This window comes from Mastomys coucha, unplaced genomic scaffold, assembly GCF_008632895.1.
Source record: "Mastomys coucha isolate ucsf_1 unplaced genomic scaffold, UCSF_Mcou_1 pScaffold11, whole genome shotgun sequence".
NCBI lineage: Eukaryota > Metazoa > Chordata > Mammalia > Rodentia > Muridae > Mastomys > Mastomys coucha.
Window position 1 is genome coordinate 34,202,589 of NW_022196893.1, and position 10,182 is coordinate 34,212,770.

Below are 10,182 nucleotides of genomic sequence, written 5' to 3' on the forward strand. Positions count from 1 at the left end.
CCCCCCCCCCCCCCCGTGCCCCAGTGACATACCTAGTCCAACAAGGCCACACCTTCTAATAGTGCCACTCCCTGGCCCAAGCATATACAAACCATCACATATGCTTAGAAGGAAATAGGGAATTGGTGGAAATAATCAGGATTTACTTACCAAGGCTTCCTGGGAAAAATGGGTGTGCCTCAGAGCTCCTGGTTTCCAAACGTTCCCTATGTTAGTGCTTTAGATTGGAACATAAGCTGGGTGGATGTCTTCCCCTGTCTTCCTTGGGCTTTTTTTTCCTGAGGAGATTTGGACTGATAAAAAGCTGCGCTGAGAAGTGGGAGGAGAGAAACAGGATGGAAAGAAAGAAGATCCACTTGTCCTATTGACATCCCCCTTTTAACCCCTTGGTTCGTTACATCCTGTCTGGTTTTATCCAGCTCTGCCTGTCTGGTCTGTTGAGAACTAAGGTAGTTCTTCTTCACAGGACACTTGTTTTTCAGATTTGTTTCTTTCAATTTGTCAAGTTGACTGTCTTTTTTGTTTGTTTGTTTGTTGTTTTTGATAGGTCTGTAATCTCAGCTATTCAGGGCACTGAATCAAGAAGACCACAATTTAAAGCTATCTTGAGAGACACAGTGAGTTCAAGGTCAGCCAGGACAACTTAATGAGATACTCAGTGGGGGAGATAGCTCAGTGGTAGAGAACTTGCCTGGTGTAAGGCCCAGTACCCAGTAATGATCTTTTCCTTCCAAAATTGGATTCTGGCTGTAACCGAATGTCTTAATGTGTCAAATCATGAATGAAGAAACTGTCCTGAAGTTGTCTTCAAGGGTCTCAGAAACACCAGCTTGCTCACAACCATACAAAAATACACTAGGTAGTATCCTTCAGTGAAGTTCTGGACATCTGGTACTTTACCCACGGTGAAATCCCTGTAGTGTCTGCACAGAGCAGGGAATCTATAAGTAGGGAGGGAAAGAAGTAACCCTGTTTTGGTGTATTTATATGGATCTTGGTTGACACTCATTCGATAGATTCTGTATGGTGTAGGCAGATCTTTGGTGTGAGGGTTTCATGGCCCCGGAATCCGGCTTCTGCGGGTTAGGATGGTGCTGTGATGGTGCGAGTTGAGAAAGAGCTTGTACTTGTGCTTGGGGACTGGCACAGCATCCTAGCCAGGGACTTGGTTACAACTGGAACCTGTTTACTTTCAGAATGACGATTTTTCGATTTACTACAAGAACATGAGTCAGTTTCCACCCAGAGGAGTTTTATTTTAGATAAGGAGAGCAAGTACTCTCTGAAGGAACATTCCAGAAGAACGTAGTGAGATGAAGTCTACAGGTCGGGGAAAGACTCCTGGTAAACAGCTTGGTGGGGTCATTTTTGAAGGCTCCTAGGAGGAAAGCTTGGGTATTTATCTCCTTCTGTATGAGCTGAACTTAGCCAGTCCGCTTTCTTCCCAGCGGTTCAGGGAGGCCACCTGGGTCTCACATCTCTTTCCCCAGAGACAGGTAGCAGTTACAACTGAAACATGTTTTCTTTCTTCTTCCACATAGTACAAGACGTAGATTTACTACATTTTAGAGTCTAGATTTGCATCAGTATCTGCTTGTTTGTGTAGCTTGTTTTGTGTTTGTTTTTGAGATAGGGTTTCTCTACACAGCCCTGGCTGTGCCGGAACTCACAGAGATCCATCTGCTTCTGTCTCCCGAGTGCTGGAATTAAAGGTGTGCGCTACCACTGTCTGGCCATATTAGTAGCTGTAGCAAATATTTAAGTGGATTTTAAACATTTAAATGTGATTGGGAGAGCATTGTAGAGTTTTTTTTTTTTGTTGTTTAATTTGCTTTCTTTTGGGTTGGATGGCCATCAAGGTGGAAGGAAAGCCTGTGAGGTCTGGTTGCTTGGGGGCAGGGGTGTCACAGCTCCAGCTTTATACTATCATCAAGATGCCACTTTGATGTTTTCTTGACTGACCTGAGGAGGTGGAATATACTCTTTAATTGGCCAACTCAGATAAATGAAGCAGTTGCTGAGTCTTCTATCAACTGTGATGTCACCAACTATCTTACTGTTCACTTTTGATTTATGATGAATCTTTCCAGACTGTGATTTATATATTTGCCACTTATTTTGAGGGTAGTGAAGTACCCACAGAATGCTTTTATTTGTAAGGTCCTACAGGAAATAAAGTCTCTATTCTTTGCCATATGTACAAGGCAGTTTGGAGTGATGGTGTCGGTGTTAATTTTTGGGATATTGATTTGATTTAATTCCTTTGAAAAAATAGTATTTTTTTTTTTTTTTGGTGCTTAAATTTTCTAACTTGGAATTTGCCTGTCTAATACTCAGTTGAAATCTGACTTTTGTTCAGTGCCAGAGATCAAACCTGAAACTCATGCATTTAAAATATGATTTTAGTGGTTTGAATCCAGGTCTTATCACTTGGTAACTTTTGGTTCAATCCACACAAAGGAGGTACAAACTGGATAGGAATCATCCTTTTCCTGTCTCTTAATTCAACCCAAATTAATGAGAATCCATCTGTGAGCTTATTTATACGTGATATTGGGAAACTTGTAGCAAGTGCCGAAAATTCCCTTTGTACTTCCCTATCCTTCCAAGTAACCAGTGTTCTAACCAATATTCATTTGATTATGGGCCATATATTCATTTGATTATGAACCATTCTTTTATGTTTTCCTTCTCTCCCTCTACCCCCTCCCACCTCTTCTTCTTTCCATTTCCCCATCTCCATCAACCCTAGGGCCTTGTGAAGAAGACAAGCTGTATTCCAGCCTCTTGTTCCCTCACATATATATTCACATAGTATGGAATAATGCCAAGAAATTGTTACTAACTCATCTTTCAAATTAAGTAAAACTGTGCTGAGAATTTGAAGTTGTATGTCTGGGTAAGGTAGGTAGGGGTGTGTGTGTGTGTGTGTGTGTGTGTGTTTGTGTGTGTGTGTGTGTGTGTGTGTATGTGTGTGTTTGTGAGATTTTACCAGCTTCGAGGAAACTGTCATTTTCTAGAAGGAGGGTAGAGGGCGCTCACACTTCAATTATCTGCTGCAAGGCACCAAGCAGCAAGCAAGAGAATGTGACACAGGATTGCAGGCTGCTTCTGGGAAGGGTGGCACTCTGAAGGCTGTTGGGGTGAATCTGAGTGGATTTCATTATTTTGGAGGCTGGGATATTTGACCAGGGGCTGTCTTTAGATAGACTCCATCTACAAACTGTAAGACCCTTCTAGAAAGACTCTGGCTGAAGAATGGTGCTGCCAAGTCATGCGGGCTGGTTTGAGTGATCCCCAAGTGTCTGCAATCAGTGGTTCTTTTAGAGGTTTCTTTGGTTTATTCTAAATTGTCATGACATATCTCAGATACAACCAGGATCCTTACAGGTTGCTTTGTCTCCTGGGGGATGGGGTGGAATCTGGGACTTTCTTTTTGATATTCAAATGGAAAAAATTGAATATTTTCTCTATGACCTTTCCTGTTTTGGTCACATGTTTAAAATACCCATTATTCCTTAATCTCAAAGTCCATATTCCTAACTGACATTCAGAGGTGCCTGAGAGGTCAGTGTTGATGCCTGACATTTCCGTGAAAAATTAAGAAATTATAAGAATGTCGCAGGTGTGGTGAGCTCAGGGCTAAACACAGGATTGAGCTGTAGAGGGTCTGTGGTTTATCCTTCTAATTTGGCCCCTGCTTGTCAAGAAAAATCAAAGCAGGGTGCTGTAGCTCCCTTAGCTCAACCCCCATTCTCCAGCATCCCTGTGTATCCTTAGCTCTGGAATGGGATGACTGGGAAAGCTGACATTTACTGGTACTGTACTCACCTGGGTTGGGGATGGGGAGAGTCTGTGTTTCTCTAGTAAACATCCCTCTCTCCCGTCTGCCCCTGATTGACAGCCGGTTCTGAGGAGCAAATGGCCAAGTGAATTAGGAAGCTTAAAGGATGTTTTGTTAAACCATCCTCATTAATCTGGCACCGTCTGCCTTCCTCCTTGCCTTTGTCCCAGTTGGGGCCGTTCTTTGTGGCAGATGTTTCTTAACAGTGTGTGCCAGCGGCATCTGGAAGCCTTGGGTGATCGCTGAGCTTTGGGAAAGCCAAATCTAGAGGTGTTTGGTTTGTCAGGGAAATAACAACCCCCTTCCTGCCACTGGGCCACCATCTTTCCAAAATGCCTTCCTCTTGGTTTCATCCTTGGGTGGACAAAAATCAAAGCTCAACTTCTTCTTCCCCTAGCATGTCCTCCTTATCTGGACAGGAGACTCTCCTCCTTAGGAAGGAGACAGTGGGTTAAATGTTTTGGAATAGATTGGTGAAGTCTCAGGAGGGTTACTTATAATTGGTGTCTAGACATGTTTTACTAGACTGCCACTAACCTGCAAGCTGAGGGAGATGATGAAGTTGTGGGGAAAGGCATTAGAATTAAAATCACATGTGGGAGCTCTGGGAGAAGCCATGGGGGGGGCAGCTGGAATCTCCTTTCTTATCACTGTCTGGAGAGTTTTTGGTTTTGGATTGGTTTAGGATTTAGCAGAAGATGGCTTAGGTGGAACTTTCTGTCTCTGGCCTATCTGTTTGGAAGGAGAGACACTGACAGAGGTTGTTCCTTGTCCTTCAGCCCCTCCCCTTCCCTCCTTTCTCTCTCTCTCTCTCTCTCTCTCTCTCTCTCTCTCTCTCTCTCTCTCTCTCTCTCAAAGACAGGGTCACATGTAGCCCAGGCTGGCCTGGAACTTACTATGTAGTTGAGAATGATCTTCCTGATAGAACTACAGGTGCATACCGCTGTGCCCTGTTCAGAACTTGCTCATTCTCTGTAGAGGCAAGGTGCTGATGCAGAGAGGATATGGGCTTCAAAGTCACAAAGAACCAGTTTCAAATTCCAACTATTGGTTTTTACTGAGGAAATGATTTAAGCCCTCTTGCTCCATCAAATACAATAATAAGAATAACAGTAACACTGAATCATTGCTATGAATTGGATATGATTTGAGTGTCCTTCCCCCAAGGGTTTATGTATTGAAATTTATTGATTTAGTTTTTGTGTTTTTGAAAGAGGGTCTCATGCAGCCTAGATTGGTCTTAAATTTGAGATGTAGCCAGGTCTGTCCCTGAACTCTTGATCCTTCTCCTTCTACCTCTTTAGTTTTGGCATTGTAGATGTACCTACCACACTTGGTTCATGTACTGAAATTTAATCTCCACTCCACTAGTAAGATGGTAGAAAATGGGGCTGGAGAGGGTGTGGCAGGAAAAGAGTGTTTATTTCATGAGTGTGAGGGCCCAAGTTTAAGTCCCCAGCATCATGTAAAAATTTCAGGTGCAGTGCATGCCCACAACCTTAGAGCTGTAGGAGATAGAGATGGGGCTCACTGTCTGCCAGCCTACCTGTTTGTTCAGTGAGAGACCATGTTTCAAAGGAATAATACAGCGATAGAGCAGAGTACCTTCCTCTGGCCCTCACTTGCATACAGAGGTGTGCACCTCATAAACACATGAAAATGAGGAGGAAGCTTTAAAGATAGGCATGATGGCACACAGCTGTAATCCCAGTACTCAGGACTCCAAGACAAGAGGATCATGATTTTGAGGTCAATGAATGAAATGTAGAAAGACTGTTCTAAACATGGTGGGAAGAAGAAGGAAAAAAATGTGAATTCAGAAAAGGGGCTTCTGAAAGGTGCTAGGTAGACTCTCTAGGTAGAAAGGTTGTCATGGTAGACTCTCATGCTTGGATACTGAAGGCTTCCCGAGGGGAGGAGGGGGGAGGGAAGGGGAGGGAAAGTAGGAGGAGAGGAAGAAGAGAAAGGAGGAGGAGGGAAGGGAGAAGAGGAGGAAGAGAGAGAAGAAGAAGATGATAAAGAAGCAGAAGGAGCAGGAGGAGGAGGAGGGAAGGGAGGAGAAGAGGAAGAGGAGGAGGAGGGAAAGGAGGAGAAGAAGAAGAGGAAGAGGAGGAGTAGGGAAGGAAGGAGAAGAGGAGGAAGAGGAGGGAAGGGATGAGGAGAGGAAGAAGAGAAAGAGGAGGAGGAGAAAAAGAAGATGATGGAGAAGCAGAAGGAGCAGGAGGAAGAGGAGGAGGAAGAAGAGGAAGAAGATGAAGAAGGAGGAGGAGGAGGAGGAGGAGGAGGAGGAGGAGAAGAAGAAGAAGAAGAAGAAGAAGAAGAAAAAGAAGAAGAAGAAGAAGAAGAAGAAGAAGAAGAAGAAGAAGAAGAAGAAGAAGAAGAAGAAGAAGAAGAAGAAGAAGAAGAAACAACAGCAGCAGCAGCAGCACACATGTTCCTTGTCTCCTGTTATGTGCTGTCTCACACCACATTGGGACTCTGCCAACAAGAGGACCATCAGGAGAGCCAGCAGTGCACTGTTCAGACTTTGAGAACTGTGAGCTGAACACACCTCCTTCATTATACAGTTACCTCACCTCAGGCATTTCTTCACAACAGAAATTTCTAACACAGTTGTTATGGAGGCTTAATAAAATGATATGTGCACACTATCTGCAGCTCAAAAAAATACTGCTTCCTGTTTACCCTTTTTCAAGCATTCCTGATTCTTGAAGACTTGCTTGGTACCTCTCTTTGTAAGGTTTTTTTTTCTACCTTCATCCCCCATACTGCTTAGTGTTCAAGCTTGGGGCCCTGATTTATTAATTTGTGTTAGTCCTACAAAATGACAATAACAGCATGTATTTTTATAACCATATTAACATGAGCCAAGGTTGTGGTTTCTTTCCAGGCATTTTTACCTGCTGACAATTGGGGTTGTAAATCAAAGACAAGGAGTTTTTCAGGCCACCCACTTCTCTAATCTAAAGTTCCTAATTTGGGACTTGATCATTCTGGGTCCATCTCATCTCCCCCCCCACCCCCCTCCAGAGTGAAGGCAAACTTGTCTATAACAGTCATCTGCAGGGCGAAACTTTTCTATCACTTTCCGTATTGGAGTATCCTTGTTTCCTTTTCAACCATTTAGTTTAAAAAATACCAAGCCTATAGAGAAGAAAACTTGCTGGGATAGTATTTATAATAACACCCATTTAATCTTTCACCAGAATTATTGACTAATGTTTAGATGCATGTCCCCCCCCCCTTGTGCATGGGTGTGTGCTTTTGTTTGTTTGTTTGTTTTTTGAGACAGGGCTTCTCTGTATAGCCCTGGCTGTCCTGGCACTCAGTCTGTAAACCAGGCTGGCCTCCAACTCAGAAATCCATCTGCCTCTGCCTCCTAAGTGCTGGGATTAAAGGTGTGCGCCACCACTGCCCGGCCGAGTATGTGTTTTTTAATTGTCTTGTCTTGCCATCCACCTTCAGTCCAAACTGGCTTCGTAGTCTGCTGTTCACACAGCTTTGAAGAGTACAGCGTGGTTGTTGCACAGAAAGCTAGTTTGGGTTTGACTGATTATTTTTTACACCATTAAATTCAAGTTATACATTTAGGGATATTCATGAGAACATTTTTAAAGGTAGGGGGACTTGTTTCCTCCACCTGTTTTATTCTGTGCGTTTCTGCAAGCAGTTAATATTGATTGATAATGGATAAATGAATGAATGACCCAAAACTTTAGGTGCATTAATTTCCTACCTGAGAAGAACAGCTTTCTCTTTTACCCTGCTTCAGTTTTTGTTATAAATCTCTGGACTGAAAGGTTCTAATTCTTCAACAAGACTGTTGTAGGAAGAGTGTGAATTAATGACTGGGGTGATGACTTGGGGTTGTGTGGGGGTAGGGTCTCCCTTCATCCTGGGTGGCTGTGAGTGTTGTGGGGTCTCATTTCATCCTGGGTGGTGGTGTTCATACCCTGTAGAGACAAAGGTGAATACAGGAGCCCTCTGATGGAAAGAAAAACATTACAGAGGTCTTGGGAGTGCATGTCTTCCTGCTGAGAGAAATTAGTTATTTAGGTTTCTAGATTTTTTTCCACACTCCCCTATTTGAATCTTAAGAATGCCATAGTGAAAATTGATTTCTGTCCCTCCTCCTTTCCCAGAGGGGACAACTCCATAACTCTCCCCTCTCTCCTCTCCATCCCCTCCTACCACCACACACAAGTGTGTATTTTCTAACGTTTATAAACGGCGGTTGGGCGGCCCATTCTCTTCAGATTATTTATTGTTGAGAAAATCTATAACTCCTTGGGCTTCTCATTTTGATGTAGAAGCTGTAGAAGCTTTCATCCCTGTCGCCTGGGGGAAGTGAGGTTATGAGAGGTATTCTCTGCCGCTCAAAAATGTGTTTTCAGGCTTCCCGTTGGGGCCCTTTCTCTCTCTGGCTCTGATCGTCTCAGACATCTCTGACAGTCCTTCCTGAAGCATCTGGGGCTTGGGACAGAATTCATCTATTTAATTTTGCAAGGTTTGTGAGTGCGTGATTCACAGTGCTTCAGCCCTTTTCCTGAGAGTCTGCCCACCCACATCTGTGTCGGCCTTAATTTCACCACAGGGGCAGGGGAGCCTCCTTTGTCTCTATGCCAGCTCTTGGTCATCCACCATAATGGGAGGGGAAGATTCAAAGGCATCTTCCTTCTTTTTTACTTTACCTTTTAAGTGATTGGATTGTGGCTCAGCATCATAAATGAACAACCTGAACGAAACCCATCCAACAGTGAGTCCTCATGATGGGACGTGTGGCATCTCCACTTTGGTATCTAAAGAGAAGACAGGTAGAAGACCGTCTCCGTTCATTTTGTTCTCAGTGTGTTGTCAGGACCCTTGATATTTGAGAGAACACCACAGCACTGAGGTTTCAAACCCTTCATTCTTAGTCTGAGAGCCAGGTACTTAGTTCAAAGAGCACAAAAAGCTATCATAAGAAGCTATCACTCTGTGGAGGTTTGTCTGCTATCCAGAATAATGGTCCCGATCTTCACATCCTCTGTTATCCAGAACAAAGGTCCCAGTCCTCACATCCTCTGCTATCCAGAACAAAGGTCCCAGTTCTCACATCCTCTGCTATCCAGAGTAAAGATCCTAGTCCTCACATCCTCTGCTATCCAGAATAATGGTTCCAGTCCCCACATCCTCTGCTGTTCAGAACAAAGGTCCCAGTCCTCACATGACTCCAGTGCCCCATTTGAATGATTTAGCCTTCTGCTCTCTCTCTATTGTAATACTATTTCCCACTCCCCCTTTTTCATTCTGTACCAGCCCTGAGTGGCTATGTTCCACTTTGTGCTCATGAAAATGTCTATTATTAAAAAAACAAAATAGCAAGTATCTGTGAGAGTGTGGATAAATAGAAACCATTGTGTTGTTGGTGAAATACAAAGTGGGATAGCCACAGTGGGAACAGCATGATGACTTCTTAAAAAGTTAAACATAATGCCAGGTGTATGGCTCACACTTTTAATCCCATCACTTGGGAGGCAGAGGCAGGCAGAGCTCTGAGTCTGAGGTCAGCTTGGTCTACAGAGTGAGTACCAGGACAGCCAGAGCTACATAGAAAACCTTGTTTTTTTTGTTTTTGTTTTTGTTTTTGTTTTTTTTGTTTGTTTGTTTGTTTTTTGAGACAGGGTTTCTTTCTTTCTCCAGGCTGTCCTGGAACTCACTCTGTAGACCAGGCTGGCCTTGAACTCAGAAATCCACCTGCCTCTGCCTCCCAAATGCTGGGATTAAAGGCATGCACCACCACTCCCTGGCTGAAAACCTTTTCTTGAAAAACAAAACAAATGACAAAAAAAGTTAAGCATAAGATTACCATGTGAATTTCCATTCTGGGTAGATATTCAGATGAAGAGAAAGCAGGGTTGAAAAAGATATGTGTCACCCACAGTAGCCCAAAGGCAGAAGGAAGGCACCTGCCTAAGAGTGGATAAACAAAATGTGGCCCCTCTATATAGTGGAGTATACAATGTGGACTATTCTAAGGGAAGAGAAGCTAATTACAAAGTAAATACTGGTTGGTTCTGTTTATCTGATGTTCATGGAGCAATCAAATTCACAAAGGCAGAAAAAAATGATTTTTTTTTTCAGTCTGGAGAAGGAAGGGATGGGGAATTAGTGTTTAGTGGGTACCAAGCTGGAGAAGATGAAAACATCTTCTGGCTAGGGATGCTGGTGCTGGTGCTGCTGCTGGTCCTGGTCCTGGTGCTGGATCTGGTCCTGGTCCTGGAGCTGGTGCTGGTGCTGGTGCTGGTGCTGGTCCTGGTGCTGGTCCTGGTGCTGGTCCTGGTGCTGGTCCTGGTCCT

General features: G+C 43.7%; 1 long non-coding RNA gene across 5 annotated transcripts in view; it reads left to right on the forward strand.

Moving 5' to 3' along the window:
• The window catches only part of LOC116080679, a 79,919-nt gene that overhangs the window by 48,120 nt on the left and 21,617 nt on the right, over nucleotides 1–10,182 (forward strand). The gene's annotated exons all lie outside the window — the stretch shown is intronic.